Here is a 17042-nt window from a genome sequence, read left to right as displayed (position 1 = left end):
ATTTTTTTTGTATTTCGCGGGCTTTCTTTCGAGCTCGGAAAAAGAGGTACACGTAAGGTTTTCTTTATGGCGAATAATGGAATGCGGGTTTCTGAAAGTGCTCTCCAACTTTGCGAATCACATTTAGTGTCTAAAGTCAATATTAAAAAATTTAAAAAAATTATCTTAATTACTAGTTAAGTAATTGCGATACAAAAAATTTCCCGTGGTGCGCCAAATGCCTATCACCAATATGCAGTTAGTTTCACTCTCCTGACTCCAATATTTCATTTTTAAACCCTTGGTTCAAGTTAGCTGGGACACCCGGTATATGCCCTAGGCCACACAACTGCACAGGCGCACACATTACATTACAGAGATCTCCCAAATTATCACATATGCAAACGTAGGAACTCAAATTCAGATGGGTGCAGGGACAAAGCTATGTCACTGATACAATTATCATTTTGCCTTTTTATGTGGTAGGCCTCTAAGGCAAGCCGCGCAAGCTCATTCATGCTTTTGCCAAGAATCGACGTCCCATCAAGTCGTGCCTCACAATTTTTGCAAGAGTTTATATGCGCAACAATGTGCACTCTTCTATCTACATTTTTGTTTACTTTTTGTGCATGTTCCCTGCGCGGTCCCTTAAACACATAAGGTCATCTATCAACTCAAGAAAATTGCTTGCAGGCATAGTGTTCCTTTGGCGTTTTCTGCACCGAACAAGCTTTTAAAGCTATGCTCCCGCACCTGCGGAGAGGGCAGAGGAGGATGCCAAATTCGGCATGATGCTTCATACGTGTTGTGCACAGTCGGCGGGGTTTATGCCATTCACTCTCATGTGGTAAGACATAGCTTGGCTAGATAGGGCATTGCGTCAATGAGCGACTCAGGGAACATGCGCAACAAGTAAGCAAAAATGTAGATAGAGGAGCGCACCTTGGTGCGCATATAAACTCTTGCAACAATTGTGAGGCACAACTTGATGGGACGTCGATTCTTGGCAAAAGCAAGAATGAGCATGTGCGGCTTGCCTTAGAGGCCTACCACAAGAAAGGCAGGGCGATAATTGCATTAGTAAGATATGTTTGTTCCTGCATCCATCTGAATTTGACTTCCTACGCTTGCGTATGTGATAATTTGGCAGATCTCTGTAATGTAATCCGAGTGCCTGCGCGGTAGTGTGGCCTAGGGTTTATATTGCATCGACGACGAAGAAATAAAGAAGTTGTTAGCACCAGTGTGTGTCGTATCTTCCTTTTGTGGTTCGTCTTAGGTGTTTGTGCTGCAAGTTTAAGTTGCTTGACTAAGCCATTCCTAATTAACAGTGGCTGGTATAATGAGGCCGATCAGTGGTATTTTGCATGGACTAGCACACAAATATGATAAATGTCAAAGTACTAAATTAAGAAATTGGGACTCATCACACAAACGAGCTACATAATTTAGTGCTGGATTTCTGAGCAAGCTATTAAAAATTATTGTATTTTACGAACCAGAACCCACCTTCTGATTATGACACATGCCATAGCGAGTAACCCCGAATTAATTTGGACAACCTGGGGTTCTTTAACATGCACCTAAGTACACGGGTGCTTTTGCATTTCGCTCCCACTGAAATGCGGTTTTGTTTAAGACTACATTTACGAAAGTTCCAAACACGATCCCCCCTATATTTTTACAGTGGGTGCTCTTTAAATGGAGCCTCAAGGTGCCAGGGAAATTGGTTCCATTTACCAGGCATTATATCTACTGAGAGACATTGCAGAGAGCCAACCAATTATCAGGATGGTGTCCTATTTAAGCGGCAGCATTGAAGCGATTTTCGTTTATCGAGATTCCACTGTAGGCCATAATAGTGGATGAGTTGTGTTCTGCATGGACACATTAGCATGGCTACCATGTTTAGTTGAATATTGTGCAAGCAGCAACATTTCACTGTACCCAGTGCAATATATAAAGCCAGCAATGTAACATGTTGCGAATGCAGCCACGAACAAGTACCCTCCTTGATCATATCCAATAGCAGCATGTTTAGACGAAATTAGTCATGCTTTCTCCCGTTTAAGTGCCTTGTTTTCAGAAATAAAATCCTCCTTATCACATTGACCTCCAATAGTGTCATTCCCCGAGCTGAGGTCATTTGAGATTGCATTTAATTGCCCTTCAAATAGCATATTGGTCTTATTTAAAAAGCACATGGCATCACAGTGACCACCTAGACATAGAATTCGAGCTGCAACACAGTAGCAAACATTCTGAGGTAGAAGCCTAACTATTCTTTTGAATTTGGATGCATGCTCAAAACACTGCTATGCAATTGCAGACAGGGCTGATAGTGTAGCAACCAGGACAGATTTAACGGACATAAAGGAGCAAAATTGTGTGAGCTTCGAATTATTATTCTCTCTGAGGAACCATGCTGTCCAATTATAAAAAAGGGATCAAAATAAAGTAATTGGATAGCAAATCTGCATTTCATTAAGTAAATAAAATACTGTTCATGCTACCTTCCAGGGTGCACACTACATTCCCTTTCCTTGAATGTGAATTTGCTACCTTTCCATGGGTTGCCAAATGTATAGGTGTATTGTTGGTCAAGGGTGGTGGAATGGATATAGGTCTCAGGCTAGAGGAAATATTTCGAGAAGGAGACTTGCCAGGTTGAACAACGAATGTCCCAGGCTGGAGCCATTTGGTTCTCTTGCAAAGATGTTGCCTCCAGCTTGAGACTTCCTTTGCTGGACAACTGTTGATGACTAATTTCGCCATCTTTTCATTTACCCTCGTCTTATTCAACCTATTGCTCCACGCAGGAGCTGCACTTTCCTTAAAAAATAAAGATATTAATGAGCTCAAAGGCTTTGTGCATGGCTGCATCCCCAAGTGCAAAAATTTGTTTTCAATGAATGACAGAGTTGGTACCTTTCTTGAGAATTCAATAGGAAGAACCAAAAATTAAGCTAACAGACTGGTTATGACGACAAGTAAACATGAATTGATGTGGAGTGCCATTTCTTCATTTTGCACCAGGCTTGGGGCCAGCCAGACTTCCTAAAATTGAGAAAATTTTTCTAATGAAATACATATTAAGAGTATTTTCTTCATAATCTGAAAATTTAAAAACATGGTTATTTGGTTATTCATATTTAGTTGGGAACAGTACGAAGGACACTGACGAAGTAAGGGCTTATGCAGTAGTGCCACATAGTGCTGGCTGAGAACAGATTCAATTTTAGAACAGACAAACAGTTAAGTACTTTGGAATGCTTCCTAAAAGCCATGAAAAACCAAAGCAGGAAGCAGTTGTACAAAATAATGTATGTGCATGAAAAATGCATCTGATCATCGGTTCACAGACATGTATGACATTTGCTTGTCAGTTAACAAAACATGTGTTACACTGAAACATTTCTCCTACAATTTGGCAATTCTGTGGGCTTTCATTATTGCTCGGGTCAGTTGGTTGCTGTTGTTACCACTACTAGTGTACGGTGAAGTGTAATGTAGATGGGCAAGTGCTGACAACTATGAACATTGGCAAATTTTGCTGCACCAGGATAATACATGCATTGTCCCGCTGCAGCGAAACTTTCCAGTAAACATTCACAGTTGTCTGTAGCACTTTCCCCATCTGTCTTGCCTCACACTGTTCCATCTATAGCGCTTCACCATACTGTAATATGCACCACCGACACAAAATTCTACCCTTCTGAATTTCTTACTGCTACTTCGCACTCGTCACATTCAGGCCCCCAGGCGTACTGAGCCCAATGTAGTATAACTGCATAGACTGGCAGCTCCTGTCATGGACTTATTCTGGTGTAATGGCACCACAGAAGCAAACGAAGACAAAGACATACAGGACATAAGTGCCTAACCTGAACTCTCGCTTTAACAAGAAAACAGACATCATATACAACACATAGTGACAGGAAGTGATGTCATTAATTCAAAAACAAATTCTTTGTGCAATGTAACTGAGAATGACTGACGCATTTGTCCTTTTCGTGCTAATCTACCAAAGCTTAATTATCTTATGTACATCTGCTCATAATTTCTGGCTACGAGTTTTGATGAACACAGGAACGAACCAATCTATTTTGCAGTGCATCACTATGTGCGAATGAGAGTTATTCCACACAAACTTCATTAGCCGCAATCTCAAATTAATACAATGTGTGTATGCAATGCAAGCATGACTGGATGGGAATGGCTGACTGTACATAACCTCCGTTGCACAGTGCACTGCCTGCAAATTGTGCTGCACGCAACAAATTAATTTGTTTTCCTGGCTTGTCTCTTTTTCTCATCAGAGCAAATCTCATCACATGTTTCATACAGAAAAAAAATTTTTGCCCGTAGAGACCAGCTACACAATTACCCATGAAAATTACAAATGCATACGAAACAACTGCAACCCTTTTTTACTTCATCTCATTCATTATATTCCATATTCATGCCTAATTTAGTTGCGCAAATCATTGTTTTCTCAGGCCCTTGTTAGGAGAGTTTTGTGCTGTAATAAAATGCAGAAGCCAAAAAAAAGGAAAAGGTTGGTTGTGGTTGAAGCACAATATGCATCTAGTGAGCTAGGCCGCAAGCGTTGTGTAGTCTGCTGCCATCATAAGGCCGTGCCTACATTGGACAGATGAGATGCTCTATTAATGCGAAATCAGGGTAATTGAGTGAGTATGAGTCGTCCGTGTGAAACTATCCTCCATCACACAATGTTAAATACTGCAAAGAATGTGACTGCGGTCCTGTGTTCCACAAAACTTGCGTTGTAGCCAGGTATTACGACCTGACAACATGCAACATTTAAAAAGAATGACGAATGTATCAGTGATCCAATAGTTGCACTGCATAAAGAATTTCTTTTAACAGATATCATCACATCATGTCTCCACCTGTTATTAAATATTGCCTGTTTCCTTATTTTAAAGCTTGAAGTGAGATCCGGTGCTTGTGTCATGTGTGTACATATCTTTGTTTACTTTTTGTGGTGTCATTACACCAGAATTTATATAACCAAATGGCCACAAACTGCTTTTGTCACGTTATAGTGGTGCTTGCAAAGCCTCCCAAACAGCAGCCTATTTGGTCAAAACATGCTTTTGTACATATGCTCTTCCAAATAGAAAAGCTATCAAGAAGGTAACAAGAATCAAGAGAATTAAGTTAAATCCACTGCAATGCTTTACTTTTTTGCCTTTATTCCTTACACCTAAGTGGATAAGAAAGAGTGTGAATGTTACAGAAATGCACTAAATAAGTTGTTGAAATTATGCAAAAATGTTAACGCAACTAAGCATAGATTTATGTGCAATAATAGACACCAGTCTCAGTTTCTTTCCTTCTGACACAAACATAGTATATCTTATTCCTTTGGCATGAAGGAAAGCATATGTAGACCAGACAAGCTTATATTTGAATGAGAGCCTTCACGATTAAGCACCACTATAATGTGACCATAAGAGTACATACACTGTATACAGTGCAGATGACAGCCCAAATTTCATAAGTGCAACATGTTAGCGAAAGCAGCAACCATTAACCCAGAAACTAATCAAATCCCACAAAATAACAACAAGAAAAAAAAAAAAGATTAATGTGTCAGCGCAGCACCTGTTCTCTGAAGTTACAGAAAAGTGGTATGCTTGTTAACAAACCTGAAACCACGGCACATTTGTACCTGACCACCCCCTGCCTCTTTATGTGGTTTCGTGCCTTTGACAAGGCATTACTGGATATTTATTTGCTTGTCTGTTGCAAAAACACATCAATTATTAGTCAGTGCACAGTGCACCATGCCATTTATCTATGTGGACTCACTTTGTGTCCTTAGCACTGCTCTCACCTATTCAGAACTAAGGATTGCAAAAAGACTTGTTCTACTTAAATCTACATGCCTTAATATGTGGGTTCTGCAGTTGAAATAGGGTCATTATAAGTAAAATGCATGACATGTTCTGATGAACTTTGTTTTCATAATCTAATTGTTTATTTGGGCACATCACCAGTCAGATCATTCGTACTAAAACTAGAAAACAAATTCAACACACTGGTTTATACTGGTTGGTGCTCTATTGACTTTAGTACACACACTGAACAAACGACAGGCAGGATGGAATACCCACAACCACTAACTTCCACACGGCATTATTGGTCACATGTGCACGATATAGCTACAAAAACCCAAATGAAAGTAGACAAAGAAAAAAGTACATTTTAACAGAAAAAGAACAAGACAAAAAAACTTCTTTTGGTAGCTAAGTCACAATCAAGGTGTAAATGACAGCTATAGTTTGGCAAGCACACATGTAGTTACTTTGCTCAGTTCCTCGATATCCCAATTTCTTGTTTGACAGCAACACCAACGGGACATCTACGCATATCTATTGCACATGCCATTTTTGCTCGCTCCAAAATCCTTTTGTGGTTATTCATTTAGTACCTGCTTCGCCTGTACTGGCATTGCAGGGGGGGTATACATTCTGTGTAATGTAACTTACATTCAAATCAAGCACACAAAGCAGGGAGGGAATTATCTTTGAAAACTATGCAAACAATTGCAGGCTGAAAAACCTTGCAGTCCCTTTGGTCCAAGGAAAAAACAATGTGAGGCATCACCTATAAGTAAAAGGAAATTAATAAACCTTTTTAGTGTAATCTCTTTCTTGTGAGGTATGATGATAGCCTGATATGAATTTCTCTATCTCTACATGTTTGGAACAGTATATGCTTGAAATAATTTTAACTGAAGAGATTTCCCACTCTTTTAAATCCTGCCATTGCAGCTTACCCTTACTCTCAGTAATACAAAGCCTTTTAGTATGACTTCCTATTACAAATCTAACTGCCATATTTTGAACATTTTCAAGCAGACCAGCTGACTCAATATTATGGGGATTCTAGCAAACATGTACTTATTTGATTAGTGAATGCACATAAGCAAAATACAGCTGTTCTTTCAGGTTTTCGGGAAGCCAACAAAATGAGTATGGGTGGACACACGACAGCTACTACACCGATAAGCATCGTGGCCAACCAAAATTAAGTTTATTCCTATATGGGCGGGCGCGGCGGAGTATGAGCAGACAATGGTCGGCTTTTTCTGGAGTCATATACAAAGGAACCCCAACATAATGAATGCACTAAAATCAGCAATTTGGTTTGTTGTACTCAGATTCGACCGTTTAGTCAAATAAGTACATTTGCAAATGGATTGTTTTCCCATGGAAAGGGCCGCAGTCAGAAAACACAAATCTGAATGAGAAAAAAATTTTGAATTTGAGAGTCAGCGACCAAAGATACGGTTTCACGGTGTGTTAACGATACCTTCACATAGGTAGCATGAAGCAAAACCCAGCCTTGCTTTCGCATCCACCCTGTCCTCTTTGATACTGCCACACACAGTGGAACGACACTATCATGAAAAGTGCTGGCAGTGGAGGCGAATGCTTTGTCTGTCTCAAACTTCAATGCATCTCTGAAACTAGAGATTATGCAACCCCGTGTACTAAACACGTGGGAAGACTGTGCACATAATACCACGCCATATCAGCACGTCTAGTCTTTCCACACGCAGCAGATCACCTCTAGAACAGGGTGTGGAGGCTGCAGATGTGCTCAGCTGCGCTCACAGCCATGGCGCTAGAAAAGAAGACGCACGGACTGGGCCCTTCTGAGGGCCCCCTTAAAAGCTGTTTGTCATTTTTTGTTTCTGTAATAGGCTAGTGATAAAAGTGAATTTGCTTCATGCCTATTAAGAAATGTTGTACACATGGTAGAAAAATTATGAAAGTAGAACATTTTATTACTTTTCACCCCTCTCAGTTGGAATATCGTACAAATGCATAAGCAGCCATTTTTGCCTTGTTTCATCTAAGATGTTTTTTTCATGCTGAAAGAAAGGCATGTGTTTAAAAAATAAGCTTGGTTGCAACATGTAAAGGAATTGTGTAATGGCACAAGGGTTCCTGAAATCAAAATATATTTGTGATTTCCTTGCGACTGGAACACTCAAAAGAAAAACGACCTTTTAAACAGTCTAAAAAAAAGCCACAGCACATGCACCCATACTAAGCCAGGGACTGTATCAAGCTGATATGAGAAGACTTTCAAGAAAGAATCTTTCCCGGTTTGGTAAAATTCTTAAAACAATGGTTAATACCTGGCCCCACGCCTTAAATCTAGAAGGAATAAAGTTCTTAAGCTACTCTGTGTTCTTTCTTGAACCCAACAAATGTGCCTAGAAAAATGGGTCAAGTCTACATCTTGCCGCGTCTGTGGCAAGGTGTGAACAAAAAACTCGCTTTAGCTGGCTGCAGTGCTCCCTGCGATGAATATTCAGGCAGAAAATTGTTACCCCAGTGTGACTGTGCACCCAAGAAAACAAAATGTGGTAGACTACATCAATGCAAATGGAAAAATCTTTAGTCCATGCTTGCTGGCAACCTGTGTCTGTATTGGCCTCTAGGAGAATTGTGGCCCCCACGTGCTGGAATATTTCCGTGGCATAGAAAACATTTTGTGATACCAGCTATCAAGTGCTACCATCAAGTAGCTACCAGCTACCAGCTATCAAGCTATCAAAAGAGCTATAGGCAATTTTGCTGCAATAACAGTATTGTTTTTATAGCATTCGTTGTGGGGAGTGCGGCTTGCCCCTTTTGCCGGAGTTCTTGCTGAATGGCGATTTATTATCAGTTTGTTATATGTGGAACTTGAACAGCTTATATTTTTGTCTCCTCAATCCACACTTCTGCTGCACTTTTGCCAGCATCTCTACACAGGGTGTCTTGACTGAGGTCATACCAAGTAAGCACGCTAAAAGCCTTGTGTGCATCGTTTTCATGACTCTTTCGATGACCAAATTTCATTTTCAGTGACTTTATCAACTAAGTATCTAGCGGCAGCTTGAACATGGGTACTCATGAGAACTCGCACCAGGCTTGGTCAAATACGTCCAGCACTGCAGCACTGAGTAGTGAACCATGTTGTAAGAGTTGGCAACTTAATTGCCACCTTGTGATTGAAACTTTTCATGCTTACAATCAAGGCTTCAATTGCCCAGCCAGCGAGCTGCAGCAAAGGTGTGAACTATAGTCATCTGATGTCACATTCTATGTCATAGCGATAGCAGGTGATCCCTCCAGTGGTGGCCCCCAAGGCCAACAGGCATCCCTTTCTATGCACGTGCTTGTGTAGGACTGGGGAGATGGTGCCAGTTTGTTCTTCAGCATTAACACTGTTCACGCTGTATCAGGAACACATTTTCTTACTCAGTGCAATAGCCCTTGAACCTACATAATTGCCAATGAGTCCTTTGTCGACCAACCTTTCCTTTGCCATGTCATTTGCTTCTGCCTTTATGTCACAGCAACCTCAGCTATATGAAGCAATGATGGTGTTTGAGTACCCACACAGCCTTGCAGCTTTCCAACCTGAACATTGCTTCATTAAAAGCTGACATGATTTGGTCTCAGCAGACAGATCAGAGTTAAAAAGAAGCCTTAAACTTCTTTCAAAGTCATTCTAACCTTGTCAATAATCCCGTGCCTTTTGATGTGTTATTCAGCATTGTTCAAAGCAAGTCGGCTCTTAAAAATCAAAATAACAACTTTGTGAGGCCACCTACTAGGCTACCACTGTCTCTTCAGCCAGCCTGAAGTGTCTTGCAGCCATCAAAGCTGGAGTGCAAAAAAAAAACGACAAAGAAAAGTGTGGCTGACAAAATGCTCATGGAAATCCATATGTTTATGGACTGTTACACTGACTGAAAAAAATGGTGGCTTCCCAATACAGTCTTGATGTACGTAGCTGTTTCAGTCACGAATGAACAGCCAGTTGCGCAGTCCTGCACAAGCACAGTGTACAGATGCCCATGGATTAAAATTTGTTGTGTGTGCATGTGGTACAGTGTACCACATTTCATGTTCCTGAGGCTGCAGTACACTGGGAAGACTGGTTGCAACTTCAATAGTAGGCCCTTAGAGTATTGCAGCCCTTTGTTCATATTTTGCTGCAGATTGTATCAAATGCGAATGCAAACTGTTTTGCAGGACACGTCAGTTCAGTTCAAGCAATTAAGACAGAGTAACCCAAGAAATAGTTTAAGCCTCGAAAAGGTCTTAATACAGTCCCTAGTTTAGTACAGGTTTTCGCCTGATGTTTTGGCTTCTTCTACGGTATAATGCTGTTGCTTGCTAGGTACTGGTGGTGTGATGTGCACACTCTCTTGTGTTGCTATAACGACAACTTGTAAAAAAGATTTTCCTTCCTAACAAACATTTGGATACAGTGCCTGTGAGCTCATCTTTTAACCTGTTTTTCATTTGATCTGTGCATTTACATTGAACGTAAACTAGAAAATATCAGTACTGAGAATCACAAACGAACACACCTGTGTAACGATTCTGCCGAGATCGTTGGAGTGGTCCAGCCACAGGATGCAACGCAGGTAGAAAGGCCTCCTGAGTTAAAGCAAAATAACAATCGTTGTAAAATGCGAATAAAAAATTTTATTCTGTGAGGCTTTGGCATGTATACTAATTACCACATTTGTATGTAAAATAGTTTTGCATAATAGCTGAGCAAGGTTAACGTCTCGCCCTGTGACTGTCAGCCAATGCTACTCATGGCAATGGTGGCAAATATGGCACATCCTTTCAAATGGAACTTTTGTGGGTTACATGAATTTAAAAGAACTTAGGTTTACATAATACATAACACCTGTGGTTAGAAGGATGTCTTGCATGCAGCACCAATGCCACAAGTGGCACTGCTTAACACTTCCAGGGCCAGACTTAGTACATAAACAATACAAATGTGCAACAAAGTGAACAGGGTGGTTAGCTGCTGCTATAACTCAAAGATTGCATGCATCATGTAGATGTGAATGCAGCTCCCATCAGGAGTGAGTTGCCCTTTAGTGCACTTCACTTCTCTTCCTCTTTTGTCTTCATTGCATGTTGGTGCCATATGGTAATAATGAACAGAAGTTAAGCACTTCAGTTCCCATTCTTGTTTTAATACATGCTGTAAAGTCATCTAAGTGCACTTAATACTCTTAAGAATGTACTTTAGCCATTTTGTCAATATTTTTCGCTTGGCTTCACTACACCTTAATGTAGTGCAAATTCTAGACAATGCTTACAAAAAAACCTACTCCACACAATAACACCTCCAATTAAGAGTACACAGTCTATGGCTTCGAGATGTGTACATACATACTTTATACATGGTTACAATGAAAATATAAGTGGCTGTTCTAATACGCACACTTAGCATACTGCATAACAGTCACCTGGTTCCAAAATGGCTTTTTGTTATCACACATAGGACGGCCACAACTATAAATTTAATTCTGGCAGTAACTTAAGCCATGGCCAAAACCTTCATAGTGCAATCAACGAAAATTTTCGAATTTAGAGCAGTTAGACATAAACAGGGCAAGTAGTTTTAAAGTGTTAAATAATGAACTGTTATGGAATATGGCGGTAGAAGGCCATGCGCCTGAAACATAGGTACTGTTTATCATATAAGCACATTCTTATGTTTTTGCTTACTTTCCTAGGGATTGCATCAAACAGTTTGCTTGTGTAAATTTTGCTACATGGCTGTATCGTATTAGCCCTTATCTTTTCACATTTGGCTTACTGCAGCTTTATGCACATGCATAAAGCTACTACTGCTACCACTTTCTACACTACTACCTTCAGCTGAAAGCCAGGCACTATGCTGTCCAACATACATGCATTTAACAGCACCGAACAGTAGACAGAGAATGAGCAACTCTTTTAAAAAGTGCAGTTCTTTGGAGACACATTGATATATATCTGGAAAACAGATTTTTGCTAAAATTATAACTTAATATAATTGGTACTGAGCATAATGCATCTTGCAATAAACTTGCATTTACTGGACACTACTATATACACTGCGACCTCTGCAGCTTCTCCACAATCTGGCACAATCTGCTCAAGCTGCCTGTAAACCCTGGAAGGGGTCTATGATAGCTTAAGAAGCCTAGCAAACATGAGAAGGACCTAAAATGAAGGTCAGAGAAGCAAAGCAAATTTTTAACCATTCCTCTCTATGTTGCTATGAATGTCAAGGTACCAGCAAATGATGTATTTGAACTGTGTTTTAATCGTGCAATACTAGAGAGCACATTTTTGCAATAATAATGTGACAGAGAAGAATGACAGAAACTAACTTAATGAATATTTTTCTAAACTTGCATGAGGTTTCCGTCATTATGCTGATGCACACACCTGCATACCTCTACTGTGAAGTCTTGTTTCAGTTTATTTTATTGTCACATAGTAATTTACACCATACACTTGTCCAGAAATACATCACGTTGGGCTCCTTCAGTATTTTTTTCTTACTGGAAACACACATGCCTATACAGGGCAAGCACTCAATACATGCAAGACTGCCACGGGAATGGCCACTCGAGGTCGACTGTTAGTACAGCGCAAAAGACGAGGACTGAAGGAAGAACACAACACAGGCGCTGTCACACAGAAACATACTCAAGGCACTTTGCGAGATTCTCAGGGTTCTTTCATGCTCTAAAAACACATTATGTAGCACATATTGAGCCACAGATAGCTGTACTGGGAAATTTTCACGCTGCTCTACAATTTTATAATTGAGACTTTTTATCTAATTACATTTGAGAAGTTGATTAATTGATTAAGACTAATTAGGTAATTAGGCAAAATGCAGCAAATCCAAGTATTTCCAAGAGACAGGAAACAACATTACATAGGTTCTGTGCAGCTAGGTGGCATATTCATATTTTTAAAAGTTTGCTAAAGTTACGTGGGATAACATGCATACCTCCTATGGAACAGGTGTCACACCAATCACTCTAAGTAATGCCGCTAAACTAGCCATTGCGCTCAAAACATACAGAGTAAAAAAGCAAACTCTAGGTAAGAGCATACCAAGGCCTCTATTGCTGAAAAGGGAAATTGATGGGAGGCGCCCGATCTCCGGCCATGAAGCTGCTTCATCGTCACAGTTGGCAATGAAACGACCGCAGCCGCAGTCCTGAAATAAAAATGAAAAATTTGAGACTACAATGATCACACAGAACACAAAAAAGCTGGTCACAAGCTTATCTTGGAGAACATCTGCTGCTACATTAGGCTTTGTATATTCGTCAGCTTATTGTTAAACTAAGCTTGCCAATATTTTATATCTTAATGGCTTTGCTCTTTACAAACCAATACCTTTGCCCAACTCATGCACATATGCACAACTTAAGCTATGAGATGTTTACTGATCCCTTACAATGAATGGCTTCTAAGACAAATTATTTCACACAAAAGGATGCATAACTTATGAGTGTTACTGACATTGAATACCAAGGTAGTACCTTTTTTTATAGACAATGGCGGACTTGAAGCACATTTTTCTCACAGATACAGGTTACAGGTTGATCGGTCTGCCTTTTTTTTTTCACCAGCAACAGAAATTTTGTTATTAATACTCGTGCAATAGAGGATGACGCTGTGATGTGTGATATGATCCTGAGTTGAAAAGCGCAGCTTCTTTGTGTGAATTTGGCACCTAGAATTCAAAACTAAATATCTGTACCCAATACGCAATGGCACAGCAGCAAAGTAATTAAACATTAAACAAGTCCAGGTATCCAGAGCACAGCGCCAGCTGTTGAATAACAACATTGCACAAGCATCGACTATATAGATATAGCGTAGTATGTGCACCGCAGGCGTAGTGGCGGCCTCAGCAAAGAACACAGGCATGGAGCGACGCGCCCGTATGACCTATCACCGGCAATGCTATCGCGTAAATTGATATATCTCGTCACGGCACGGGCACCGTTTTCTGCCCGCCGACGTAACGGCGCCACTGGTATGTACTCACCTGCTCCGGCCGCCGAGGTTCAAGTGACGGCGTATCCAGTAAACTGAACCCAAGCAGGACACCTGTTACCGCCAAGCAGTACGCTAAAGATAAAGAGGTTCTTATACTCTGACCGGCAGCTCATGCGGCGTTGACCCGTAGTGCCGTTGGAAGCTCACCACACGCTTTTAATACCACAAACGCGCCGCCGACATTTCACGCCCGTAGATCAAAGTCGACGGGCGCAGGCTCTACATGCTACGTGCCGCAGTCGCGCACTGCCTGCACAATCAACGACGTGGGCGCGAAGAGACACAGACGATAGAAAGGAGCGTACTGGCAAATCTGCACAATGCGCGCTAAGTGGGCGACCTACTGCACACAATAGCACGAGCTAGGGGATTGGCGCCACGTACGCGCCAGCTAGCAGATACTGCGCACAAAGAAGCGCCGCCGGTTCTCGCTCAAATGATCGCTGTACAAACACTCACACACGCGCACCGCAGTAAACCCTTAACGAGCCGCCACATTTTCAGGCCGCGGTTAGGCGGCGAAGCTTAGCTCACCTCGCACTGCACGTAACTATTATGGTAGTGGCTTGCGCTTCGGGGATCATGTCGAATGCTCACATCCGCCTAATTAAAGACGCGGCAAAGTCCCTCATTATATAAAATCCTAATTTTTAAGTACACTCGCTTGACTCTGAGCACTCAAGTCGATTCGATTACGACAAAGCTCGAAGAAACACAGTGATCGTGCAAAATGGTTCTGGACGGCCAACTGTCGCGCCATGTTGTACCGAGACCTTCAATAAGTCATATCAGCGCGTCTCCTCACTTAGAACACATGCACACTCATAGAACATGTAATAATCGTTCAAAGTCACTTACCGTGGAGTCTTGGGGGTTCAAAGCAGTGAGAAACATCAACCACGGTAGAAGAATGTGCCGTCGCTGGCAAATGGCTGCTCAATCGCAGCTTTCAGCGCGCGCGCGCGCGCTCCGAAGGCTGGTGTTCCTCCGCGCGTAGTTCCGACTTCGGCGTCCTCTGCAGCACCAAGGCGCGGCTACTCCGAACAGAAAAACAGCGCCGACACACATTGCGCGGGATATTTCGAATCTGACTGCAGAAATAATCCTACTGAAATTGTCGCTGCGGCTGACTGCCTTGTTGGTCATGGCTGAGTTATTCTTTTCTCTGTTTGGCTCGTCTCAATTTCCCCTACGCCACCGTTATTCCTTGAAAACCCCCATTTTACAACCGCAATGCCCCATCAAATGGGGTCGGGGGTACAATAATGGTTCTAGCTTATTTTACATCTTCTCGTGGGAGTACTCATTTTAAGCTAGGGGGGGAAAATGGCATATCAACTGTTAAAACGCCCATATGGGCTCATTTGTGTTTACAGTGTAGGAATTAGCCCAGCGATTTGTCCGTACGCAAGGCGTTAAAGTGCAAGAGATCTGCCTTTTTGGAGATATTCCAAGTACCACCGCCGCCCTAACGTTATAAAGCAAGAGACTTGCGCGTTGCGCGGTAGAAATGTTTCTTTTGTGTACGCTTGCGTAGGAACTACACACGTGGTGATGGTCGGGTTGCTGGATCTTTCGCCTGTCGTCGCGCCTTTATGCACGCTGGCCACGTCACGCGCGCTCGCATGGACGGCAGCGTTACTTGTAGTATGGCTTTTCAAGAAGCGGTCCCTGATTTGGCTTCGAACATGGCTGACGCTGAGGCCAGTTCCGGGACCCTGGGATTGGATACCGTTCTGGTTCCTGGCCTGTGTGTTGTGGCGAAATAGGAGACGGCTAGACAAAGAGAACTTCACAGCAGGTAAGCTTGGGAGGCCAGGCCTAGCGACATCATAGCACGGTTTTGTTGTTGTTGCCTCGACGCAATGCTCATAAGAGGGGGATCGACCACGCTGTAGCTAGTTAAATAAACACGGAGCGAAGAACTAAGTGAACGGACAAAGAAACAATCGAAATTAAGAGAAATGCACGACTCAAGCATAACAAAATTTTGATAGAGTTGTCTGAAGAAAAGGTGTGCTACATTTCATTCGTTTTATGGCCATCATAGAGCCGTAGTGAGTAACGTTGAGAGAGGGGAACAAGGAAGAGGAGTGGGAGAAGACGGAATAGCTTTTTGTCAATGATATTTTCGTGAACTTGGTTCTGCAATGTGGTCGCGTTACAATTTGTTATAATTACAGTTGCTATATTGCGCTCGGGGTTTAAGACAAAATAGGGAGAGAACGAAACAAGATAACCCAATTCGCTCAGGTTTTGCATCTATTTGGCCGATTGCTCCCGCAAAAAAAAAAAAAAAAAAAACAGGTATGATGAGATGGAACTGTGCAGTATGAGCAAGAACGTTCGTAACGAGGTTGAGACACTCGAAAAGGGAGAAAATCATTGACCTACAACCCATGGTCAACGTTTCCTGACACAATAATACTCTTGTTGGCGTGACGTCAGCACAAATTCTTCAAAGGCGAGTAGGGAAATATAATTACGAGTACGTGGAATGCGACGTACAAGCACTGTGTGGGCTGTTACTATAGCGTGGTGTAGTCAAGAATGTCGTTTTGGAGTCTGAGTTAGGTCACTGTTAAGAATGAAGGCGAACCTGGAAACGCAACGACGCATTCCAGTCATTTTTTACTTCCTCGTGCTTAAATTTATCTTGATAGCAGATCTATGGTAGAGTGTATCCCTGCCGCAGTGTTGGATGCAGGAGCTATAGATGACGTCATCTAATTTGCGTTTTGGTTGGCCTGTGCCTTGGGTGCTGCTATGTCATCTGTCTGCAACTCGACCCACCGACAGTAAAACCGGTTTACGTTGCTGACATGTTTGTGACTTGTGGAGATGGGTTTGCACAAGGCTCACCCTACGAACGACGGTCAGGAATGGACACGACGACGTATTTACAATTGCTAGTAGGTGCAGCAGGGCGTGCCACTTGCGCAGACGCTTGACGTTTGCGCGCATGAGCGATTAAGAGCGGGTGCGAGAGAGGAAATGTGGGGACTTTTGCTCCTTGAATATATGACTCTGCCTAGGCACTACTCAGGAGTTTCTTAGCGCGTGTTGTATGCGTTTGTCCCTAGGCGTGCCCGCAGAAGTCACGCAGCGCGTCAGTGCTGAACTTATCGTCGCGAGTTGGCG

At 42.0% G+C, this 17042-nt stretch overlaps 1 long non-coding RNA gene across 2 annotated transcripts; it reads right to left on the bottom strand.

Annotated features, from left to right (window-relative positions):
- Window positions 1–6123: 6123 nt before the first annotated feature.
- Window positions 6124–15171, bottom strand: LOC129380979 (uncharacterized). Of its 2 annotated transcripts, none has more exons than XR_008609208.2 (4): window positions 14760–15171; window positions 12945–13050; window positions 10391–10460; window positions 6124–7888 (listed from the first exon to the last, which is right to left on the bottom strand). It is a non-coding gene; the product is annotated as an uncharacterized lncRNA (long non-coding RNA). The 2 variants fall into 2 exon arrangements; XR_008609209.2 differs by having other exon boundaries at window positions 6124–6615.
- Window positions 15172–17042: the final 1871 nt, after the last annotated feature.

This window comes from Dermacentor andersoni, chromosome 1, assembly GCF_023375885.2.
Source record: "Dermacentor andersoni chromosome 1, qqDerAnde1_hic_scaffold, whole genome shotgun sequence".
NCBI classification, from domain to species: Eukaryota; Metazoa; Arthropoda; class Arachnida; order Ixodida; family Ixodidae; genus Dermacentor; species Dermacentor andersoni.
The sequence above is the reverse complement of the archived record's forward strand: the minus strand, read 5'-3'. Positions and strand labels throughout refer to the sequence as shown.